At 33.7% G+C, this 25,066-nt stretch overlaps 1 protein-coding gene across 2 annotated transcripts in view; it reads left to right on the forward strand.

The window, feature by feature from the left end:
- LOC120424759 (putative uncharacterized protein DDB_G0282133) overlaps positions 1-25,066 on the forward strand; it is a 509,335-nt gene that overhangs the window by 322,927 nt on the left and 161,342 nt on the right. The window contains exon 2 of one of the 2 annotated variants that reach the window (XM_052708250.1): positions 22,566-23,063. The gene's annotated coding sequence lies outside the window, so the exon portion shown is untranslated. Of the gene's footprint in view, positions 1-22,530; positions 23,064-25,066 lie in introns of those variants that run through there. The other variant, XM_039588953.2, reaches the window with a different exon arrangement.

Here is a 25,066-nt window from a genome sequence, read left to right on the forward strand (position 1 = left end):
CACCACTTGCTCTTTATTTATTCTGGCAAAGGGATAAATTGACAGGTGTCCTAAGTGGGGATGGAGAAAGGTTGTTCTATCAGAGTCAGTAAACTCTAATTGGAACGAAATTGAATAAAAGCTTGATGGTATTACTTGCGTTGATGTACTTATACATTATTGACACCTGTGGCAATTGATCACTTTGGAAATTTTTATTTATAAGCAGCTTGTGGGAGATATATAATATTTTCAAAAATTTCCTCTGAAATTACACTTTTCAAGGAAACCATCATAACCCAAAATTCCGAAAGACCTTCACAGTAAACACGCACCGCTGAGTATAATTACACCGGTGTTACCTTCGCCCAAATTGGGTCATAGCCCGTCAAATACCAGCACCATCAACCTCCCAACCTCCTACAAAGCACCCATTCCCTCTACCCACTTTTACCCCCCACAAATCCATAGCAACGACCGTTCTCCAAAAGTTCAAAACATAACAGCAACTTCTACCACACCTCGGCTCCGCCGAAAAGTCAGAGACGTAGGGTTACGCTGCCTCTCTCAGTTCAGTATACTCCAGAAACCGTTGGTTGAGTTAACTCTGACAGCTCACTTTGTACCTCCAGTCATCCAATTTCCTGGAGCACTTCTACCTCTTGCCAGGCGATGGCAGTGACTTCCACTAGAGTGGTGTAGTTCATTTGGTCGAAATGGTCGTTTCGTCGAAACTCTGCTCTCTACAGCTGGCACTTCACCACCCCTCCAGACTTGAATGGCACTAGAAGTTAGAAAAGGTGACGATTCTCCACCGGTTGAGGTTGTTGAACTCCAAAGCGATTTGTTCTCACTGGAGACCAAACACAATTAGGCAGATATCATCCCCAGAAACCAGCATAAACCAACCTTCGGGTTAACCCTTTGCCTTTACCTCCTAGCCCGAACCATCAAGAGCCCAAAAACAGTAACTAGAGCTTAGTTGTAGGTATTAGTGGCATCATCATCGCGAAGCCTTCATTCAAAGTGAGCGAGCCTCGAATGTTGCCTAGCAATTGGAGGTGTTGCAAACGTACACAAACACACGCGCGCAGAGGAACAGGCACAAAACCGGACTCTAGTCAGAGACTAACTATCGCACGTTTAGCCGTACCTATGGGCACGGAAGGTACGTACATAAGAAGCCCACCGAGCGAGAGTGAGATCCACCGCCGGGGGGATTTGAAACGTGACGGAGCATCACGTGAAGAAGTGGGTCGTCGGCACGGCCAGAGCGATTGTGCCGCAAAAGGAAGATGGGTTTGCGAATTGTTTGTAGAAAATTGAATTGAAATAAAAATAAAATTGGTAATAATATTGAATCTCAATATTTCAATATCAAGTATTTCTCCATTTCTTTTTTGTTAATTTTTAATCAATTATTTTTTTAATTAATTTCTAGAGTTTTTTTTAAATGTCATATGAGCAATTCTCTACAAAACTGGCCGATTTCGACCATTTGTATTTTTTGTATTTTTTTATTTGGCTCAAACTTTGTGGGGGCCTTCCCTATGACCAAAGAAGCCATTTTGCATCATTAGTTTGTCCATATAAATTTCCATACAAATTTGGCAGCTGTTCATACAAAAATGGTACGTAAATATTCGAAAATCTGTAACTTTTGAAGGAATTTTTTGATCAAATACGTACCATTTTTGTATGAACAGCTGCCAAATTTGTATGGAAATTTATATGGACAAACTAATGATGCAAAATGGCTTCTTTGGTCATAGGGAAGGCCCCCACAAAGTTTGAGCCAAATCAAAAATTCCAAATAAAATCCATTTCCGGTTTTGGTAGAGAATTGCTCATATATATTATGGGGTTTCCTATAGGGCCTTTCAAATAAAACTCCAGAATTGTTGATACCATTCTTATGTCAATAGATACCATTTTTCAGTATTGTTTTTTTTTCGAGCTTGTCGTTAATAAACTATTTGGAAATGCAAAACGCCCAATTTATAAAATCTTAAATAAAAATATTCGCGTCAGGATAAGGAGTTAAACGTAAAAAAAGCAAAGCAAACAATCCACTTTAACGACCCCCGGGTCTTTTGTGGGCTCTGTTGCAAGTTTCTGCTCATTTCTAGGCGTCCAAAGGTTATGTGTGGTGAGTCACCCAAAACCTCTTTTATGCAAGTGGACCGACGTTTTACTTCCCCATCCAAGGCCAGGAGGATAAGGCGGGAATCGAACCCGCGCCCCATAGCAACTTAGGGATCGGCAGCCGAAGCCGCTAACCACCGCGCCACGAGGAGTTAAACGTTCACCAGCTAAATAACAACGATCTGAACAGTAGAATCTTATTGCTTGCTTGAGAATAAAATTTCAATCTGGTTAAAATACTTAATTCAAACAATCTCAAAGGAATTTGCTGAAAAATAAAGTCCGTCGTATAGAAATTGTCAAAAACCATCAAAAAAACATTTTTTTCAGCATTTTTATTTTTAAAACCGCTGAAACTTCACAAAGATTGGAGCACTTAAAAAAACAGATTGAGGAAATTATTTTTTTAGAAGAGTTGCTCCATCATGCATTTTTCGTGAGTCTTTTTGTAACATCTTAGACTATTTTCACAAAAATTTTGAACGAAAAAAAATCGTGGGTTTACTACCAAATTTGACTTTTAAACTTAAAAATCGTAAAATCTCATTAAAGGGGCGTGATTTTTTCTTTCAGTGTATTTTTTTCCTAAAAGTTTGTCTTTGATCACATTTTGATACAATGCAACGACTTCGAGGTATAGAATTATTTAAATCACGAATTACAAAAATATTTAAAACACTTACGTCCTTCTCAAATGTCATTATCGAGTGAAACTGGCTCCATATACACAAAAATGGCTTACATAAGCGTAAGATAACATGTCTACAAAGTTTCATTGAAATCGAAGAGGGTCGAGAAAAAAATACCTTAAAAAATTCCTGTTTTGAGCTGGAATTGCTCGAAATGTTTATTTTATAGAGCTCTTAAAGTGCACAGCTTTTCTCTGAAACTTAACCATGAATTGATAAGTTAAAAAAACTGAATTTTTAGGGTTTGCTCTGATGCAATTCACAAAATTAGTTATTCCTTAAATGTAAGATTTTCAAAATCACCCTAATTTTGTTATGAGTGGTCCACGTGATTCTGGAAGAAAGAGTTTTTTTTTATATTTCATTTCATCTGTTAGGCCGCTTTTGAACAATTACATTGGTTAGGCTGTTGCAAATCCTTTTTGAAGTTTATGTCCCTCCACTATTTTTTACTAAAAAAAAGTTTTTGCGGAGCAGTAAATTAGAATAAAAAAAACAAAAGATTCTTAATTCAGCCCAAACAAGCTAAATAAGATTATAAATGCAGAAAAATGCATTTAAGATTGTTCTTAGTTGATTTGACCTTTATTTTAATCAAAATTATGAAGTTTTTTGAAATAAAATATTTTTTGCAATTCCATCGCGAAACAACTTACTCCTGTCATTCTAGAACGACGAAATAGCCTACTTTTCTGTACCAAAAATAACAGAATCGAATAGCAACACTTTTCAAAATAAATGCTGAAAAGTTCTACTTTTCAGCACTGAAATGGATGCTGAAAAGTTGAACTTGTTTCGAAAAGTAACACTTTTCATTTTTTTTTATTTATACGATTTATCGACAAAATACTTGAAAATTTGACTTCAAATTTAACTCAATGGGTTTTTTGGAAAAAATGTTGTATGGAACTCGTTGCAAAACTTGATTTTTTCAGCACTCGTCGTATTTATCCAACTCGGTGAACCTCGTTGGATAAATGTACGACTCGTGCTGAAAAAATCCTCTTTTTGCAACTTGTTGCATAAACTACTATTTTGCCCCCCGATTTTTTGGACCAATTTTGAAGGGGTGACATTTTTTTTTAAATATTTGCAACGGCCTTAAGCAAAAAAATCAAATAGAAGAAAATTCACCAGTTTCACACATTTTTTTGTCACAAAATCTAACACCATTCCGTGATGACTATTACCATATTTTTTCTGTGTAATGTACAATAAAATCTAGTGGTTTTAAATGAAGAAACAAGTTTTAGCTGAAATGTTTCAAGGTTTTATTTTACTAATTAGATGCTCTCCTTAAATTATTTCAGTAAATAATTGTTTCTTCTTTTACAACCATGACCAGCTGTACTTTTCGATCAGTTTTTCTTGGTAGTTTTGCAATGCATTTGTTTAACAAATAATGGTGGAAATTTCTTTGTAACCGTTCTTTTTTTTGATATTTTTATACAGATAACATTCTGAATGGTGTTAGTTCTAACAGAAAAATGGCAGAGAGGATTAAAGTCCTTGAAAATTTCGCAAAGGGGAATGAAACGAGAAAGGCTGAATGATTTTTTTTTGCTATACATTTTTACTGTAAATTGTTATTTAAAAAATATTATTTTTATACATTTCTACCAAGTTTTTCCGAGAGAAAAATAGGCAGGGGGAAAGAAGTTCTTCGAAATTTTTCAAGAGGAGATTAATGCGAGACAAACCCATGAGACCACTGTTTAAGATAAATCCCTCAAACCATTAAATTAATCCTAATGACTAATGTTATTGTTTAAGTTTTCCAGTAATAATGAAAATTCGAAACATCATTGAATTTCATGACTGTTGATTACAACCAACATTCATCTCTGTACTGTCTTAGTCTTATTATCGATTTTTACTCTTCTTTTTGTTTTTGTTGAGGATGCCGGATTGATGTTATTTTTGGGGTGAGCAGACCTGATTTTTTTCTTTGGTACATGCTTTTTGTATTACATGCTTTTGCTCATAAAAGTGATGTGCATGCATGCGATTTTTCAGAGATTTTTTTTACTGTGTAATTTTTGAATGCATTTATTGAGTTTAGTTTTTATTTATTGGTAGTTTGGTGCCAAATCTACAACCTTTATTATTTATTTATTTTTGTAAACAAAGTAATATCAAAACATAATCTGCGACATAACAAAATTTACAAACTAAGCAAAAGTACATGCAGGAAGTAAAGTTATCAAACCCAAAATTTTCTTAAAAATGTAGGGGCCGATATGATCTTGACTAAGTAAGTTTCCCTTACTGATGGACTTACAATTATAGATTTAGTTCTTAATTGATCTGAATTTTGGAATTTGTTTTTTAATAACAATAGAGAAAATGAGAACATGTTTTTTTTTCAAATTCGTAAGGTGATTTCAAACTTTATCCTTAGAACTAAGTGTCAAGTATTTTTTTTTTTAATTTTTTTCACAATTCATTAGCCGTTTCTACCTCAACGTAACAAACCTGAAACAAGTCAACACAGTACTGTCAGTTTACAGACTGTTAAAGCTGGCAACGATCTCAACTTCCACGATGATCACGCCGCTCAAGCAGAACAGTTCCCGTTTTCCCCGCTCCACCATCCGCAACTCTCTTACCCCCTCGCTTAAAGGTTTCATTTTTCTGCACAGTTTCGCATTTCATTGATCTTGTTATCCACCGAACCAACCCGGGGACGGTTATCCGGTTTTTCCGCTTCCCAATCAATAACGTCGCCAGCTTTCTGAGGCACAAACTCCTTGCAGATGCCGGGTTTGAGATGTGGGGGGCACTTTTCACCGGGCTCCAGTTATGCAACTCCGCGCACGAGAGTTGGAAAACGCCTTTCGGATTAGCAAGAAGGGGGGGACAAAAGTCGAACGGCTTAACCCTTCCTGGAGTTGTGCGCTGCTGAAGTCGTCCACGAAGCGTTTTTCCAATTAGCGTCTGGCGTTGATTATGGCAGCTCTCTTGGCCGAAATCAGCAGGGGAAAAGAAACGGTCCTCGCGGGTTGAAAACTGTGTGTGCAAATAAATTTGCAATCAAGACGCCCCTTGAAAAATGGCGAACGGACAGTTTTTCGAGGCAACGAGTGTTGTGTACCAGGCACAATTTCCGCAAAGTATCGATGGTTTTAGAGGGACTCTGAACAATGTTTTCACAAGTGCCGAGTATATGCAACAACACAGTTTGTGAAGCACCAGAGTCTCTCTCTCTCTCTCTCTCTCGCTATAACGGTTACGAGTGGCCCCCTGCAGGTACTCCAGGTCTTTGGTTTTCCCTAAGCAGCAGCAGCAGCAGCACCTATCTAAACAACCTAACTGACCATCGTGCACCGCCGTAAAAACCAATAGCGTGAATTTTGAATTACTAAACTGTTTTGCTGGGCGCAACCATTGGAATAAAAAAAAAAAACAAAAACACCCATCAGCGACCAGCCCCCTTCAAATTGAATTCGAGTTGAAGTTGCATAACTGAACATCCAGCAGTTGAGGGCCCATGTGAAAAAGTGAAAACTCGTTTGGGCCAACGATCGCATAATGTGAGCCCACACTTTTCAGAATATCCCCGTTCAATATCGGCCGCAACTGTGATGAATCGATTAATTTGCATTTTGGTTCGAATTTCCCAGCAAAAAAAAGTGCCAATCAGCAAACCGCTCACCAAATTCCCAGCTCAAGCATTTTGACCACCGTGGAAACCACCCGAGGATTCCGGAAGTCATTCGGAGTGCATTCGCATAAATTCTGTCCAATGGACTATCATTTTCCGTTGCCAGAGGAGGTGTGTCGGAATGGTAGAAGTTGTGGTGAAAGGTTGATTTTGATTCATAAACAAACTTCAATGAAAATTTATGTTAAAATCATAAGACATTCTTAAATAGAATTGTTTAACGAATACTGTTTTAATGTACTGCCCACCATTGAAAAAACGGCTAATATCCACTTTTGGCAAAAATGAGATATTAGCACCAGGTGGTAGATGATGTTCCAACGCATCTTCTGAAATTTGAATTTCACTAAAATAGTGTTTAGATTTGGCTGCCGATGCGAAAAACCAAACGGCTAATATGCCATTCTTATGGGAAATTGCCTTGACAGAGATTTGGTGACAAACCCTAAAACGCGTTTGTCTCGGAATACTTGATTTGGCATAATAGCCGAATTTTCAAATATGGGCAGTGTAGCAAAATAAAAAAATGGAGAATTTATAATGAATAAGGCTACCAACTCACTATGGGGTTTCAGGCGGCCATAAATCGAAAAACCGACATACTCTAATTATTTTTTTGGTATTTTTTTTCGAAAATAAACATTCTAACTAAGAAAAATCCAGAGTTTGAAAGTTGTAGGTTCAAAATTCACTGAATTGCAGACCTTCAAAGGCGAAAATGGTAAGAAAAAACATGTTTTTTGACAAAAAATGATTATTTTTCATAGTTGTATTGTGTAGCTGTTTATGTATTTTTTCCTGCATCATTATATATATTCAGAAAAGTAATTGATTCAACTTTTTAATAACATTTTACAAAACACACTTTTACAGGCTAAAAAAAATAATAAAAATCAAAAAAGATGGATTTTTATTCAAAATTTAGTTTTTTTCAACTTTGCTAATGGAGTACTTTTTTTGTGTGCATTTGTGCGGTCTGAAAAATTTGTAGCTTAAAATTTGAACCATGTCCTAACTTGTCTCCAAATTTCAAAGTGCACTTATGTGCACTTTTTGAGTTATGCCATTTTGAACATTTTGATTCATGCATGAAAATTAATGATTTCGCGTATACGCTTGGTTAAAATCACATTATTTACCTGCGGAAGCAGAAATGACGTACCTGCTATGTATGTTTTGAAAATGGTTTGATATTCATGACTTTGTTGGTACTTAGGTACGTTTAATAAAATTAGAAATTCCTATTCTAAGTATTTTACAGAAACGATTCGTCGAATATTCATATCAGTTCGTTGTTGTGTTCTTTTGAAAGTATGGATAATAATACCGTAGTGTCCCTGTACGATATAACGAAGCACTATTTTGAAAACGTGAGAACTACTTTCGAGTATATTTGTAAGAATTACAACATTGCAGAACCGTCACATGATCAACTCAAGGAAAAACTACGCATGTTGTTCTGTAGCTTCAAAACGAGGTATACAAAAGCCCATAGAAGAAGTTCATATTTTAGGTAATCTAACGACAATCGGTTACATAGTGATTTTGATTTAGAAGAATTTATCGTGGAAAACATGAATTTGCAAGTGGATCAACAAAAAACGTGGACGAGAATCCATACAATGTTCCATAAAATAAACCGTCTAAAATTCTAAAACACCGCAAAAATCAAAATTTGATTGGAGGGGGAGGGGGGGGGTCTTCAAAGAGAGGTGGATTTTAACTCAAGAAGAAGGGGAGGGAGATTGAACGTAAATCAGAAACTTTAACATAGCATAAACCGCCATTCCGTGCATCAAATAGACAGAGCAAGAATATTAAAATTCACCACATTAATGCATGTGGCCTCAAATATATGAAAAAATCGAAAATTAAACTTATTTTCTGGAAAAATATCAAAATTCATTTGTTTTCATTATACTAAGTACAAACAACACAAAAAAGTCACAAAAAAGCAAAAAAATATTTTTGGCCGCTCGCTTATATGGAAATACCCCATAGTGCAACTCTTGCCGAGCCAAAATCCGTATACTTTACCGATATGACACCATGGTATAAAAAAAACTGTCAAGGAACTATTTAGATAAGTTTGGAATTTGGGAATTAAAAATATTTTTGCTAAACGTTTAAAAGTTTACGAAATGTCAAGTTTGCTTTTACGAATAATATCGTTGTTAGTGTTTTCACGACAAACATTTCTAGAGTTTTTATTGGAAAGGTCCTATAAAAACAAGCACAACACAAGGTTTTCACAAGCCAAAACTTGATCTTTTATTTAATAAATATGTTTTGTGAGGAATTTGAAAAGAACAATCATTGACAATCAAGTTTGAACTGAGGAAAACACGGAAAATTATGCAAGTTACCCCTTTAAAATCAAACTGACAGTTAAATAAAAATATCTAATAAGAGAAAGCTGTAGCCCAATCAAAAAAGCATTGAATTTTTTTTTAAATGTTAGAATTCCATACAAATCCGTATTATGCGAAAAATTTCGTACAAAAATTTGCCTGTTAAAAATCCGCGGAGAAGGTCGAAAATCCGTACGGTAAGGAAAAATCCGTACAGTTGGTAGCCTTAATAATGAATAATGCTGAATATTTTCTTGTAAAACGAAGATTTGCTGCAATTTTTTTGTCTTGCTTTTTTTTTGTATGACAAGTTTTTAACTTTGGTGAATTTAATCTAAAAATTTCAAAAAGGTTGTTTTATAACAAATATACTTAATTTATAATAAATATACATAATTTCTTAATTTCTTGAGCTTGTTTTTCCATCGGGCAACATGTCTATTGCAGTTAGTAAAACCCATTTTTAATATACATTTAAAAAAAATTGTAATGTATATTCTCGGGCGAGTTTTCAAAAAGCCGTAAAAACCACCATGACCTTCGACACTAATACTCGTTTTCTCCTAATTGTAACGAAATTTCATTTATTTGTAGTTTGGGGCACATGAAGGACGTGTAGATGAACAATCTTAAGCATTTTTGAAATTGGTTTTTCGTAAGTAGGTTGAATACCGATGCAAACAAGGCTTTGTTTACCATTGGCTCTTACGTCTTTTTGAAAACTAATCCGAGATATAGATTCCACACTCAATAATCAGAAGTCCTCGCAAAGATGTCACTTTGAATAGCGGATCACGAAATCTTTTCTTGGTTCGTTGTGCTCAAATATGACCCCAAAAATGCTGAATTTGTCATCCAAGATATGTCGATGATGAAATATTTACAATATTCATACGATATTTTTTAGTCTCATAAAAATATGGAAAACATTTGTTTGTAAGTGATTTTTGGAATTCAGAAAAATTATACGCAAATCGTTGCATAACTCGATTTTTTCAACACACGGAGAAAAAAGAGTTCCCAAAATCGTGAACACCCGTTCATGAAAATGGGAACCACGAACAAAGTGTTCAAAAACCATGGTACGTTATTGGAAATCGTACCATGGCATTTGAACACTTTGTTCGTGTTTCCCCATTTCATGAACGGGTGTTCCGATTTTGGGAATTCTTTTTATCCGTGCACTTGTCGTATTTGTCAAACCTGTGCTAAAAATCACCAACATGATGCAAAAATCACTATTTTTACCTTAGGTTAATTCTCTTCCAACTAAAGTGTCCAATTTCCTGTCCCGGAGAAAAAAATCCCTGGAATTCCCGAGATTTCCAGAAAAAAAATATTTCCTGTTTCCCGGGAATTCCAAAAATTCAAGCAAAACTATAAATTTCCTTAATTTTCTGGCACATTTTTTTATTTGCAAAAATAATAATGGTAGAGCTACTATTTTATTCAAATCAATTTATTGTTTTTAATAAACATACCAGTTCGTTTGAAGGTGTCATGTAAAGTAGTTTCTGAAGCATTCACATCTGGGAATAGATGTTGTTTATTGGATGGGCAACAAAAATTACGATATTATGAAACAAAAATAAACTACTGATAGATTTTCTAACAAAAAATTTTATTATCTTATTTGAAAATAGGAAATTTTATTTCCTCCAAGATATATATTAAAATATATATTTTTATCGAAAAAAAAAACACTTAATAAGTTCTAAAAACTCTGCCATTTTCCGTTACTCAACTGTATACATTTTTGGAACATGTAATTTTAAGGGAAATTTAATGCATTTTCCGAATCTACATTAAACCAGAAGGGTAATTTTTTCATTTAGCACAATTTTTTTCATTTTAAATTTCCTGTTTTTTTCTTCAAAATTTCTTGTTTTTTTCAAAATTTCTTGTTTTTTTTATAACATTGCAGGGTTATTTTTGTCCTCCTGTTTTGTCGTCCGTGTCTGTCGCGGGTGACCATTGTGGCCATGATCACGACTACCAAATTTTTCAAAACCTTTTTTTTAAATCGCGATAACCCTTGATGATTATAAGCAAACCCCATATGTTTATATATCAAAATTTCTGTAATTGTCTGATCTTCAACTTTATAGAACATTATTACACTCTAAACAACCCTGCAAAGTTAGAAAAAAACACGAAATTTTAAAATGAAAAATTTTGTTCTAAATAAATAATGACCCTTTTTGTCATTCTATCTTCGAAAAGTACATTAAATTTCCCTTTAAATGACATGTTCCAAAATTTTTCACAATCGAATAACGGAGAACGGGAAAATTAAAAAAAAGTGTTTATTTTGATGAAAAAACCGTTTTTTAGGAATTCTGAGAACGCCATTCAATCGGGCGTCTAATTTTACATAAAAGTCCCTTTGACACCAAATTTCTATTTCATCACCGTTTCAGGCTGCAAATCAAAGGGATCGTACCGCCCCTCCGTCACGAGAAATCAAAAAACGGACATCGAATTCGTGATCAGAGACAACAGTTACCCCTTATGACGAAGTTTCACGCAAATCGAAGAGGGGTCGGGGCAACTTTTACCTATTTCGTGTGAGAGAATTTCCCATTTTGCTTTTTTTTTAGTACAAAAATCAAAAACTTATCTTTTTTTAAATAAGCTTTTTGAAAATCGGCCTTCGTCATGCACACAGGACCGGTTTAACGAGTCTTCACCAGAATTTTGAGCCAATTTGGTGAAGGCAGTGTTAAGATATCGTGGCACCCGTTTTTTGAAACTGCTAACTTCAAATAGCCATATATCGGCAAAGATACAATCAAATTTCGTCAAAATTGTTTTGACAATTGATGAAAATGTTTATTTTAATGCCCTGAAAACCAATTTTAAATAAAACTTATTGTGTTCTCACACCAACCCCTGACTTTTTTGTCGATTTACATGTATGTAACCCCTTAAATAGATTTTGCTTCATGCATTGTTTTTGATGTCTCAAATTGATTTCAATTGATTTTATTTTAATTTAATAAAATTTTCATTACTGATTTGAATTTATTAATCAACTCTTTTTACAACATTAAATAAAATAATCTAGACTACCTTTCTACCCTTATTATCACTATTTTTAATTAGTGTTAAAATTGTGTTAATGCCGTCACTAAAATTAAAGTATTTCTAGATATAATTGCTGCTCTAAGAATCTTTTTCCCAATGCATCAGATGTTCCACTTGACCCCACCCAACAGTACCACATTAAACATTAATATTGATGAGTGAGGACCAAGTTTGGGTGCGGTTGTGGGGCTGGGGTGACTGCGTATCAAAGTTTTATCAATATTCCAAAAGCGTAGCCAGCTACGTGTTTGGGGCGAACGTATTTCTTCCTGCCGCCCCCCCAATATGGCTGATTTTGTTGGGCGGTGGTGGCGGAATGTGTGGGTTGTAGGTTACTACAGAATTATGCAGACAAGTCAATCTGGAAATTTATATGATGCTCCGTAGATAGGGAGGAAGTTTTCCCAGCTGGAAAATTGAACACCCGTGTTGGGTGAGATCAGTTCCGAAAAGCACTTTATTTAATTTTTCTTCTGGGAAATTTGTTTTCCAAAACGAATATCAAATTGTAGCAAAATCGTTTGGATAATTTTTCATTCCAATTACACAATTTGATTATTCAAGTCCCCCTATTAGTGTCACTTAAAGAAAATGTTATTTGCAAAAAAAAGGAAAGATTAATGTTACTTTTATTGCTTCCTGCCCTCCTTCAAGTTTTTCCAGTATGCCCATTACATAATTTAAGCACACTTATTTGCCAATCTCACTTTAGTCTAGTCATTAGCTGTGGGGCCTCTTGCAGACTGAGTAATTGCACCACGCCATCACTCCAGACTTCAAATGCACACAAGTCCCTGGCCGATGGTGTTGGTGCAGCCGTGAAAGAAATTAGATTACAGTCGATGTACCTCTTTAATGTTGGAGCTCGTCTACCTCTGGTAACAGTGAGACTCTCCGGCGTCCTTAGTGTAGTGTTGGTTCAAATCTCTTGTTCAAGTGCAAAGCCTCGAGGGCTAGAAAACCCTTTTTTTCACCCTCTGTGTAGTGTTGCTTGTGTACACAAGTATCGCGATCGCGCGAAGAAGTGTTGTCGGGGATGCACTTTTGCCGGAGGAGAGATGTAAACGGCGCTCTCCACTCGGTTGTAACTCTCACAGCAGTGCGGCACGACTGGCATGTGCAACAAGCGAATCGTTTCTGTAGAAGTTACACAGGGAAACTTTTTTTTTTGTTCAGTTGCATAAAAACTTTTTTACATTACAAATGAGTCATTTTCATTAAAAAATAGTTTTTAAGGAAAATATGGAAATATGTTTCAAAACATTTTGATCCAATAGCAGAATATTAAACCTTGAGGTATTTTAGACTTCTGTGTAATACGAGCCAATTCGACCATCATTCATCTATTTATACTTAAGGTTAGAGTTTGTATGAGCAAAATTGAAAAAAATGTATAGAATTACTCATTTATTACGGATTTTCTGAAATTCATCTTGCTATTAGCGATCAAACAAAAAAAAATCTGTCTGGTTTTATATTGGCTTCAACTTCGATGCTAAAAAAATCCTCAGGGATGGTTCGATGGAGGAGAATTGCTGAACCATACGAGTTTTAAAACTTATTGATTTTTGAACATCAACAAAATTACATTTTAATACAATTATCCACAACCTGAATTAGCCGGAAGCCTTTGGAGATGTTTTTAAAACTGCAAAAGGAAATAGCGTTGGTCTCAATTGCATTTTTTTTAATTTAATTTTATCTGGTTGATTTTTTGACCGATGTTCTTCGTCATACTGGTCATGTTTGTAACATAACCATCACACATTTTCAACTTTTGGTTAGATGCTTTGCATGCCAACTATTGCGAAGACATTAAATTTACATTTCACGTTCCTTTTTTCTCTAAGCAAATTTTGTCTAAACAAACCTACCTTTGAAATTCAGTTTTTTTTCTAAGCAAAAATATTTTAAATTCATGACGAGTTAAGCAGAATTGAGTTCTTCCAAAAATGGTGCAGTTTCGGAGCTTTGATCTTTTGCGAAAAAAAATGCTACAAATCAAAAAAAGATATTTTTTACTGGGTTGAAAATTAGGGTGGTTCACGATGCATTTTTTTAACTCTGCATGTTTGTAGGTTTTGCCCGATAAGTTCAAAATCATATTTTCGAATACTAAAGGATTATTCTATGCTCAAAGTCAGATTTTTGAGTGTTTGATCTGACGCTTTTGATAAAATTAGTCGAAAAATGCGCAGATTGCGAGATAAGGGCGTAACATTGAATGCTTAGCCCTTTTGAAAAGTAAGTCATGATTTGAAAAATTTGAAAATATTGTTTTCGAAAAGACCGGAAAATTTCATGAATGTTTTATATTTTGACATTGTAAATCGGACCATTAGTTGCTGAGATATTGACGTTAGAAATGGTGTGTTGTTTGGGTGAGACTTCGAAAACATCAATTTTCCTGTTTTTAAACCTTTGCATGGCAATATCTCAGCAACTAAGGCTCGTATCAACAAAGTTCAAAAAAGCAAAATATAGAGAATTCAGCTTTTCAAAAATATTTTTCTCAAAGTTAAAAAACATGGGCACTAATGTAAATAAATGAAAAACTGCGACTATTTTTAAAAAAAGTTACCTAAAAATGGCTATAACTTGAAAACGGTGCACTTTATTTATATTTTACTAGAGTACTTTTTGATTGCAAATTAGATTTTACATTAAAAACTAAAGTTGAAAAATTGTTGCGACCAATATTTCGATTTTTTGAAAAAATCTGTATTGATTCAAAAAATTATAACTCGGTCAAAGATTTTTTGCCCATTCTGGAAATTTCTGAAAAGTTGGCATTTGATGTCCTCTTAAACATATAAAAAAATAATGTATTTTTTTGCAATTCAAGTTTTAGTACCAATTAAAAATTACCAAAGTTTTTTTACCGTGTATCAAGTTATTGCTATTTTAAGGGAACTTTTTTGAAAATAGTCACAGTTTTTCATTTAAAAAAAAATAGTGTTTGCCAACTTTTAAAAAAAAATTATATTAAAATAAAGAGAATTTTCTCAGCTTTTTAAAAAAAACAGTATTGATTCAAAAATTCATAACTCTTCCAAAGATGTTTTGCACGACCTGGAAATCTTATGAAAAGTTGGCATTTTATATACCTCAAAACATATCAAAAAATGAAAAAATAAAATAAAAATTATGTTTTTTTGCCAATCAAATTTTAGTGACAAAAAGCTCAATTAAAATCACAATTTTTTACCGTGTATCATTTTTTCAGTGTAGTCCTTATCCATATCTACAACTTTGCCGAAGACTCCAAATCAATCAAAAAATTCCATCAAAAGATACAGATTTTTGAATTTTCATATATCATTTTTGTATGGAAAGCTGCAAAATTTGCATGGAAAATTATATGGACAAACTAATGATGCAAAATGGCTTTTTTGGGCAAACCGAAAACACCATAAAAGTTTCAGCCGAATTAAAAAATACAAAAATTAAAATTAAAAAGATGATCGACTTCGTAGAGAACTGCTCAATACTGAAAGTTTAGATTTATTGAAATACCTTAATTGTGAACCACCCTAATTTTCATCCAAGTCATAAGTTCCTTATTTCCATTTCCAATTTTTATTTTTTTTTCAATTCAATTTCTTTTATAAGTACATAATCAATTTACAATTCCGTATTCTTATAACCTAATAGAGTTTTGGAGTTCCTTTCAACTATGATTTGAACTATAATTCATTTTGATGATATTGGATATTCTAACAATGGATTTGGCAAGAGAAGGAAAAATTTAAAAAAAACCTTCTAGATATGCTAAGGAAAAAGATAGAAATAGAAAAGCTTAAAACTAAATCACAGTATGTTTTGTCTATTGACGTCAAAAAACTTCGCTGCACAAGGCAGCTTATCCGTTGTAGATGTACTTCATCATCAGCTCACTGAGAGCTTGGAATTGTTCTGCCTTGTTTCGGCAGGCACGAAAGCGCGTGAGCATCTCTCCAGCAAGGGCGAAAAACTCAGGAAGCGTGAAGAGATCATCACCGGTAACATCAGCTTGTCCCGGGGGAGAACCGCCCCCAGAAGCGGCTACTCTAGCGTACGAACCTCCCCAACCGGGAGGGAACGCTGTGTTGGTCCAATTTTTATTTTTGTATTTTTTATTTGGCTCAAACTTTTTTTGAGGCCTTCCCAATGACCAAAGAAGCAATTTCCCAACGTTAGTTTTTTCATGTAAGTCTCCATACAATTTTGGGAGCTGTTCATAAAAAATGGGTGTGCAAATGTATGAAATTCTTTATCTATTGAAGGAATGTTCTGGTCGGTTTGATGTCTTCGGCAAAAATGTAGGTATTGTAGGTTATTTCTTAATTATTTTCTTTTTTCACGAAAAAAAAACAATTTTCCTTTTTTTATTTTTTTATATGTTTTAGAGGACAAAATAATACGCAAATATTGACAAAAATTATTTTTGAAAATAAGAAATTTTATTCAAAAAAGGAAAATTAAAGGTTTTTAATGCCTATCCTTTCTTGAAATACTTTTTTTTCGAAAAGTTGAGGAAATTTTGAATAAAATTGCCTAAGAGGACATTGAAGATTGAATCCCTGGTTGCTGAAATACAGCAAACCAAAGAAAAAGAAACAAGCAAATTGATATTTTTTTATTGTCATCCAATTAGCCTTTTCATTTTCTAGAATCATTATCTTACAAACAAATGATCATATTTTCAATGTTATAAATTCAAACATTGGATTTAATAGTTAATTCAATGTGTTAAAAAGTGAATGTGAATTGATCATGCTTTAAGATTACTGTAAGAAATTAATTTCATTTCATTTCAGTAAATCAGAGTCAAAAATCAATCTTTTAAAAGATGACCCGAAGATTTTTCATCATTTTACCAGCACGTCCCAGTGTTGATTTAGTAGGGACACGTTTCCCTATTTTCATCCGTCTGTTAACTTCATCTTGAGTGAAATACAGCAGGAACTGAAGAACGTGTTAGTTGCTGCAAGAGTAGTAAGTGATTTTTCAGAAAAAGGAAATGCATATCCACATTAAAAAGGAAAAAAGTGTGTTCATTGATTAAAAAATGTCTAGATTTGAGATAAAACTATTATATTTTTAAAACGAATCAAAATTTGTTATTCTTTAAAACATTTGTTAACCACTTGGTGGATTTGTCAAAATATTTGTTATTTTAAATTACGGTGCATTCAAAATAAATAAAACTCTCAACACAATCTGAGAAACTTTTTCCGGGAATTGCATAACTCACGCCTCCACCTTACACCGTTTTGCAGACTTCCAATTACGAAATCTGGAGCAATTTCTTTCTCCTTTTGCTGGGCCGTGTGCAGATGCAGATAACGAGGATGCGCCTTCATCGGGCTTCGTTTCATTGGATCCATCGTTGGCGGGCCTTTGGTGCCATTCAGGATGATAAATAACACGGGCCCATAAATAACCCGAGGGCTCTAGCTCGCCCAATGGCTTCCACAGTGGGACAATTGTTTAAAAATTGATGTTGATAAATTTTTTTTTAATTCTCTCAAATAAAAAATATTACTTAAAAACCTGATAAATTTAATTTAGACCAATATTATTGTACTTTCCCACTGTGCCACCCCTCTACGGGAAGGAAAAGTGCAGTCCGACTCTCCGGCGCGCGCTACCGGAGATGACAATGGCGCGCACGCGAGAGAGGATGCCATAAAAATAGAAGTTGGAAAATAAGGGAAAAAGAGCATTTCAATGACGTCCAGCTCCAAGTCCGTTTGCCCTTTTACCGTATATTTAAATTTGTGTCACTCGGATCGTTTTTGCACATAAAAGCTGCACCGACAAACAGTAACACCTTTCTAGTGAGGGTTGATGTACCCATTTTCGACCTATTTTATTCGTGAATAACAATGTTTAAAGTGTTAGTAAACTTTTGGAAGAATCTATATTCAACAGAAAACCTTTTGAAATGAATAACATCGATTATGTTGTGTAGCCTCCACAATAGTTATAATCTAAATAGGTCGAAAGTAGGTCCACTCACTTGTTCCAACCGTACCCGTGGGCTGCATAATGTGCACTGCTCTCCAGTAAATAAGAGCCACAGGCAGTCGGTCGAGTACAGCGAATCGAGTTTGCGAGCAGCAGCTGAAGTTGTGGGAGTAGGGTAGAGAATTCGCTTCTTCGGTTTCAGCGGTGTGGGTTCGTACATGAACACACCTTTTCCTTCTCTGTAACGTTACCATTCACCGGTGACTCCCGGCTGCCGTTGAACCGCGTCGCATTTCGAATGCGGTGATGCAATGTCGTTTGCAGCAGCCAGTAATAAGTCGATTGTGGATTTAAAGTTTTGTTTCTGATGTGTGCGTCGCTTAAAGGTTTAATTATAGGTTTCGTTTGATGGTTTAGGCTTAGGAACTATGATATTGAAATTTTAGTTATTTTTTGCTTGTCAGGCTGCTGGAAATATTTTTAAAGTTAACGCTCTATATAACCACACCCCGCTTCTAAGTGGGCTTCAATCTAACTTCTAACTAACGTGAAATTTTCCAAGGATTCCGAATATGTAAAAATTGAGCCGTCTTTTTGGCAGACAGGGCAAAAACTAACGTTGTAAAATGTTTGTTGTAGAAAAATCGAAAAACTATGAGAAAAACTGCGATTGGCCAAAAAGTTAATACCGTAGGCTTATAGTCCATGAAATTACCCATCTTTTGACCTGTGAAGTATGGGTGTTGGAGGCTGTTGCAAAAAGATATTAAGGTTTTAAAAAAATCAATTTTTGACAGTAATTTGCAAAAGCTAAGAGAAAAAGTCGAACCAATCCTGGATGTCTATGGCACATTTTGAAGTGCTTCAAAAGACCTTTCGAATGCATCAAAGAGAGTTGGAATTGATGAAGTTTTACGGAAATGCGAGCAATTTTAAGATTTTTTAGGTTTTTTGGACCTTAAACTTCGAAGCCCGTTTTACCCCACTTCCCTTTGTCGTAGAGGGCTCATATTTGGCATGATTTCATCTCATGTATAGACAAACAAACGTTGAAAATTTCATCCAAATCGGAGCACCTCGATACGACCTGGTACACATTGGTGAAAAACTCGCGCTTAACTACATTTTATTTTTGTAATTTTTCAAAGATTTTAAGGCTGAAACGAATATTTTTCGAGTATAATTGACTCCCTTTCAATTTTGGTCAAATTAAGCTTGGGAAAATCAATTATTTTGCAAAATAATCATCATTTTTATGCAAATAGACGTAGAATTAACTTAAACTATTTCAAATGCATTTTCCTGTATGTAAAATCATTTTTAGCATTTTGGACTTGTTGAAAAATATTAAGTAACTTAATATATTGGTAGACACAAATTAAGCAAAAAATAAGGAACAACAATTGTTTTTTTACCTCAAAATTGTGTTGGAGCTAAATTGAAAGCGTAACGCTCCCAAAATGATTAAATTAATCATCTTCTTGTCAAAAGCCGATAAAAAAAATAGATTCAAGTGTTAACTTGTAATCCGAAAAAATGCAGTGTTCACCAAAAACCTAAAAGCTTAAGAAACAAAAAAATCATTTGAATCAAATACTAAAAACCTGGATAACAAAAAAAAACACAAACAATACAAAACAAATATCAATTCAATAAAAAACAAAAAAGGCAAAGCATCAAAGACTAGGTAAAACCAAACAAACAAATTAAAAGACAAAAAGCGAAAAACAAACATAGAAAATAATAAAACCAATAAACTTGAAACCTAAAAACTATAAAATCAAAAAAAAAAAAAACAGACAAAAAACAAAAATAAAAAAAAGCAAGACAGCCTAAAAAAAATAAAGCAAAATTCCAAAAACCAAAATACAGATAAATTTATCAACACACAAAAACCAGATCAAATCAACTGAAAAAAAAACAAACATAAAAAATAACAAAACTCGAAAAACATCAAAATATTTTAACACCAAAGTAAATATAGAATCATAAAAGAAAAAAAAAAAAACCAAAAATAATCCAAAAAATCATTTAAACCAAAAATACAGAAAGAAGCCAAAAACCTAAAAATATAACAGAAAGCAAAATCAACTAAAACCGATAATCAAAAAAGAAAAACACTGACAAATCAAATAACAAAAAAAATATGAAAAAAAAACAAAAAAAACAGTCAAACACAAAGAATAACTTAAAAAGAAAAAACCCAGAAAAAAGTACCAAAAAACAGATAACCAAAAAACCATACAGAAGACAAAAATTCAACACCTTTAGGTATTTATACCAAAAAGTATAAAAAGAAACAAGACTAACCAACCTTAGAAATAAAATAACGAAGAACGTAAAAGCCAAAAACAAAAATTTTAAAAGGAAAGTCACAAAAAAATCACACCAAGAACAAAAACAATACAAGAAATCAAAAGCCAAAAAATCTAAAAACAAAAACACCAAAAAACCAAAAAATAAAACCAAGTAAACAAAATTTTAAAAGAAAAAATCAATAAAAAAAACAGAATAACAAAAAATAAAAAGCCGATAAACCAAAACCAACAAACGAAATAACCAAAAAAAAAACTTAAACAAGACTAAAATTAAAAAAAAAATGTTATCAAAAAAAAAGTCCAGAAATACTTCAGCCAGGCAACAGATTTCATTCAAGTTTTAACGGTAGTTGCTCTCAAAAACTGCAATTTTCACAATAAATTTAATGATAAACAAGTCTATTAAAAAAGTATTGTTGAGAAAAATGTTCCTTAATTAGCAACAATTCAAAGTAACTACGCAAAAAACATTGAAACAACAAATAACTACTATTTTTACAATAAAATGACGCTGCGCACTTTTGTACCAAGTGTCACGTTGGAAGTATACACGACTCTTCCATCGAAGAAGCATTTTAGCTCAACTGCAAATTTCGCCCTGTGCACGTTTGTGCTAACTCATACAAATCACTGTTCAAGACACACTTGGCTAATTGCAAGCATGATTTTTTTCGTAATTTCTCTGCCAAATTAATTTTTGCATTTCAAAAGTTTTCATATTTTACCATGTCTTTGAGTTATGTCAGGAGCATGCTTTAAAATTATTAGGACAATTGTTTGTCGAATAGTTTCCCAGAAACTGTAATTCAAAGTTAAAAAAAAAAGATTTTCTCGTAACCACTAAAATGTCAGTTAGTATAAGAGAGCACACAAGCATCGAACTGCTACTTTCAGAGCAATAATACAAAAAAAAAAACAAATCTTTGAAAAAAACTTGGAAACCTACAAATCTTAAAACCAAAAATACTATTGTTTAAGGTTAAAACATAAGAAATCTTTAAAAAAAAAAACCTTCAGGCAGCTGGTATTTATTTGTCAGAGCTGGTTCCGATATAACATGAATAAAGTTAATTACTTTTCAGAAAAAAATCTACGAATAATTTGTTTTAAATTTGCATCCGAGAATTGGTAAGGATCGAACATCAAATTGCTTTACTTCACACATTTTTTACGATTTTTCCTCTACAAATTTCAAGGGCTTGGAAGGTGTTGCAGCTGCATTTTTATTGATTATTTAAAATAAATAAGATGATTCTTTTGAGAATGAAACTATTCTTCCTGAAAAGATTTGAATTGATCAAATATAAAAAAAAGTTTAAGTAGCACCAAACCACTCGTGCAAGCAACATTATTTGAAATAATTATGAGAAGAATTCATTTCGATTGCTGCAAAACTATTTGTGAAGATTTTTATGGACATACTAAATTAGTTACAAATTGACTGATTTGCTTATTAACTAACTTAATTTTTTAATACACTTATGACTAATGTAAGAACTAAGTTGATAAGCGAAAACAAATTAATCGCTTCTTTTAATTTCTTCTCTTTCCAGAATTGTTTCCAACCTCAAGCTCTTCAAATTACCATGTGATTAGTCACTTTGCTCAACATCAACAGCTGTAACCACTCACCGCATCCCTTAACAATAACCTCCAAATTTTCCACAAAACTGTGGAACCACACTTCAACACCCCACATTTCCACCAGCATCAAGCAGCAACCACGCTCTTACCTCCCTCCTTCTCTTTCCTCAGCCAAGTTGTTGCAACTAAAAAGTGAATCACTTTTCGTCGGTTAGCCACCGCCGCCGGTAACCCATATTTCACCAAACAATAAATCCACCCCGCCAAAAGCTGTTGCTCCAACCATGCCTGACAGCTCAGTTTGGCGAATTTTTACTCGTTTCTTTTTTGGCTGCTCATTTTTAGACGTTTGTGCAAGGGTTAACCCTCGATTGATGCTTGGTTTTTATTTAGTTGAATTTTTGATTTTGATCATTTTGATTCAATTTTGCTAGAATCAAAACTTTTAAAAATGTTTTTTAAACTTTATCTGACGAATTTTTACACTACAACTAGTATCAACAACAACAACAACAACAGCCCCATCAACACTTGGCCAAGTGAAACTCAAATCGCTTCGATTATTATATTTCGTTCGTTTTTTGATGATTTTTTTTTCTCGTCTCCTGTGAGTGGATTTGTTTGTGTGCGGTTTTATCAATTTTGCCATCGAAAAGTCCGGAAAATAACGACTTTGATTTCAGCAGCTTGAAGCTGTGTTTGTAAGGGGTTTGTGTGATTGTTGTTTTTTTCTTCCTTTGTGTGTTGGGCGCACTTTCAAGCAAGTGAAAATTTGTGTCGTTTTCCTCATCGACAGCGCGCCCGATTGTGTAGCCGAAATTGCATACTGTAAGTGTTGTAAAAAAAGTGGAAGAAAAATAATCGGAAAACAAGAAAAAAGATTTTCATTCACATAAAAGTGAGAAAGTAGAAGCAAATCGTAAGTGTGTTACTAAAAATAAGCAAGAAAAAAGAAGTGAAAAAAAATCTGAAAGAGATGGTTTTGGGCGCACTCAAAGTGCTGGAAAGCGATGTTCGGCGAGCAAAAAATTAGCATATGAAAAGTGCTGCCAACCGACTGTGTTGATGTGCTCTGGAGAGGAAAATTGAATTCATCAACCGCGGAGTTTGGGGGTAGTGACAAAGTAGGAAGAAAAAGTTTCATAAAGAAAATTAATACCAAGAAGAAGGAGAAGAAGCCGAGCAGTGGAAAACGCCCGAAAATTTTCACCGCTTGGAACAATTAGAGGATTAAGCCGGGGCTTGGAGACACTGCGGCGGCGGCGACGAGGCTCGGCAGCAGGCTTTAGTCAAGGTAGGTTTTTGTTTTTAATGGGATTAGGACAGTTTTCGACAATTGACGTTCGAAGCAGCGCTTTCGGTTGGCCGGATTAGTTAATTGAATTAACGCGTGGCGGGGAGGGAGGGTGCTTCCTTTTGTTTCGTGAGCGGAAGTTATAATGCTGAAAGGTTCAATTGAAAATTGATTAAAAATGTCTTAAAATTTACAACTAGGCCAACACAAACTTTATTTTAAGCTTTTCCGAAAAAACAGCGGACGAAAAAATAAGTATTGCTTCCTTCTTTGAAAAAAACTTGAACTATCGTTCATTTTTCAGATTGTTAACGAAAACCTTATCGTGATTCGATAACGATAATGATAGAAATCTTCAAAATTTGATTAAAAATATAAATCTATTGAACTGAAATTATTTTTTCTGCATTGATAATCATATTTAGCATATTTGAGTTCGTTTAAAAATATATAGAATCTGACCCTATACCAAATTTTGCATCGTTTGATATCCATTTGTAACTTGAGTAGTTCTCTAGAAATTCCGCAATTTTTTTTTAATTTTCTTATTTTCTTTATTTCAAAGAAACTTTGTCCAAATACGCTATTTTGCATAATTGATATCTCCATTCAAGTCTCCATACAAATTTGAGGGCTGTTCATAGAATTCCCCCAAAACAAAATTCCACTGTAAATTTTGGATGTGAAATTTATTTTGAAATCAATAAGAACTTGTGTGATATTTTGAAGTTCTTGTGTTAATTTTTAAGGAAAATAAAAAAACATTTTTTTAAATAGTGTGCATATTAGTACATCTCTGAATTAATCATATATTTGATAAGCTGAGAAAATTTACAATTTTTTTGTATTGCTAAGAATTACTATTCAGAATGAAGAAGTTTTTTAACCATTTGGCTCTCAATTGGCTGCTCTCAATTGGCGGCTGGGAAACTATTGATCCGATTTTTAATGTCAACATTCGCTTTTACGGTATTATAAAAAAATACAATTTACTGATAATTTAAACCTTTAAATGGCTTTAACTCGAAAACGGTGCATTTTATCAAAAAAAAACACAATAGAAGTTTTTTCAACATTGTGGAGTGCAGAAATAATAGTTTATGCAACAAGTTGCAAAAAGAAGTTTTTTTCATCATGAGTCGTACATTCCGAAAAACACCCTTTGAATGGAATTGCAAGTGAAATGTGCATGTAATTAGTCAATCCACCGTTTAAATCAAAGCAATGTTCACTTTTTGTCCATTGAAAAATTAATGGGAGAGCAACTCTCTACGAAATCGGCCGATTTCGACCATTTTTATTTTTTGTATTTTTGGATTTGACTCAAACTTTGTGGGGGCCTTCCCTATGACCAAATAAGCTATTTTGCGTCATTGGTTCACCCATACAAGTCTCCATACAATTTTGGCTGCTGTCCATACAAAAATGGTATGTAAATATTCAAACAGCTGTAACTTTTGAGTGAATTTTCTGATCAATTTGGTGTCTTAGGCAAAGTTGTAGGTATTGTTGAGGACTTTTGAGAAAAAAATAGGTACACGGAAAAAAAAATTTGCAGATTTTTTATCAACTTTTTTTTTTCACTAAAACTCAATTTCCCAAAATACGTATTTTTTCATTTTCGAGATTTTTTGATATGTTTTAGGGGACAAAAATCCGCAACTTTTGAGCCATAGAGAAACATAGTCAAAAAATCTGCCGCCGAGTTATGAATTTTTCAAAAACCAGTGATTTTTGGAAAAAATTGAAGTTTCATGCAAAAACAAGTTTAACATTATTTTTAATGCAAAATTGAATTTGCAATCGAAAAGTACTCTACAGATTTTTTGATAAAGGGCTCCGTTTTCAAGATATAGCCACCGAAAGTTTGATTTTAGCGAAATATTTGCAGTTTTTCAATTTTTAAAAATAGTGACCATAAGTGACCACTTCTAAAAATATTTTTTTTAAAGTTCAGAAAATTTGCAATAAAATTGTCTAAGAGACATTGAAGATTGGACCTC

Source organism: Culex pipiens, chromosome 2, assembly GCF_016801865.2.
Source record: "Culex pipiens pallens isolate TS chromosome 2, TS_CPP_V2, whole genome shotgun sequence".
NCBI lineage: Eukaryota > Metazoa > Arthropoda > Insecta > Diptera > Culicidae > Culex > Culex pipiens.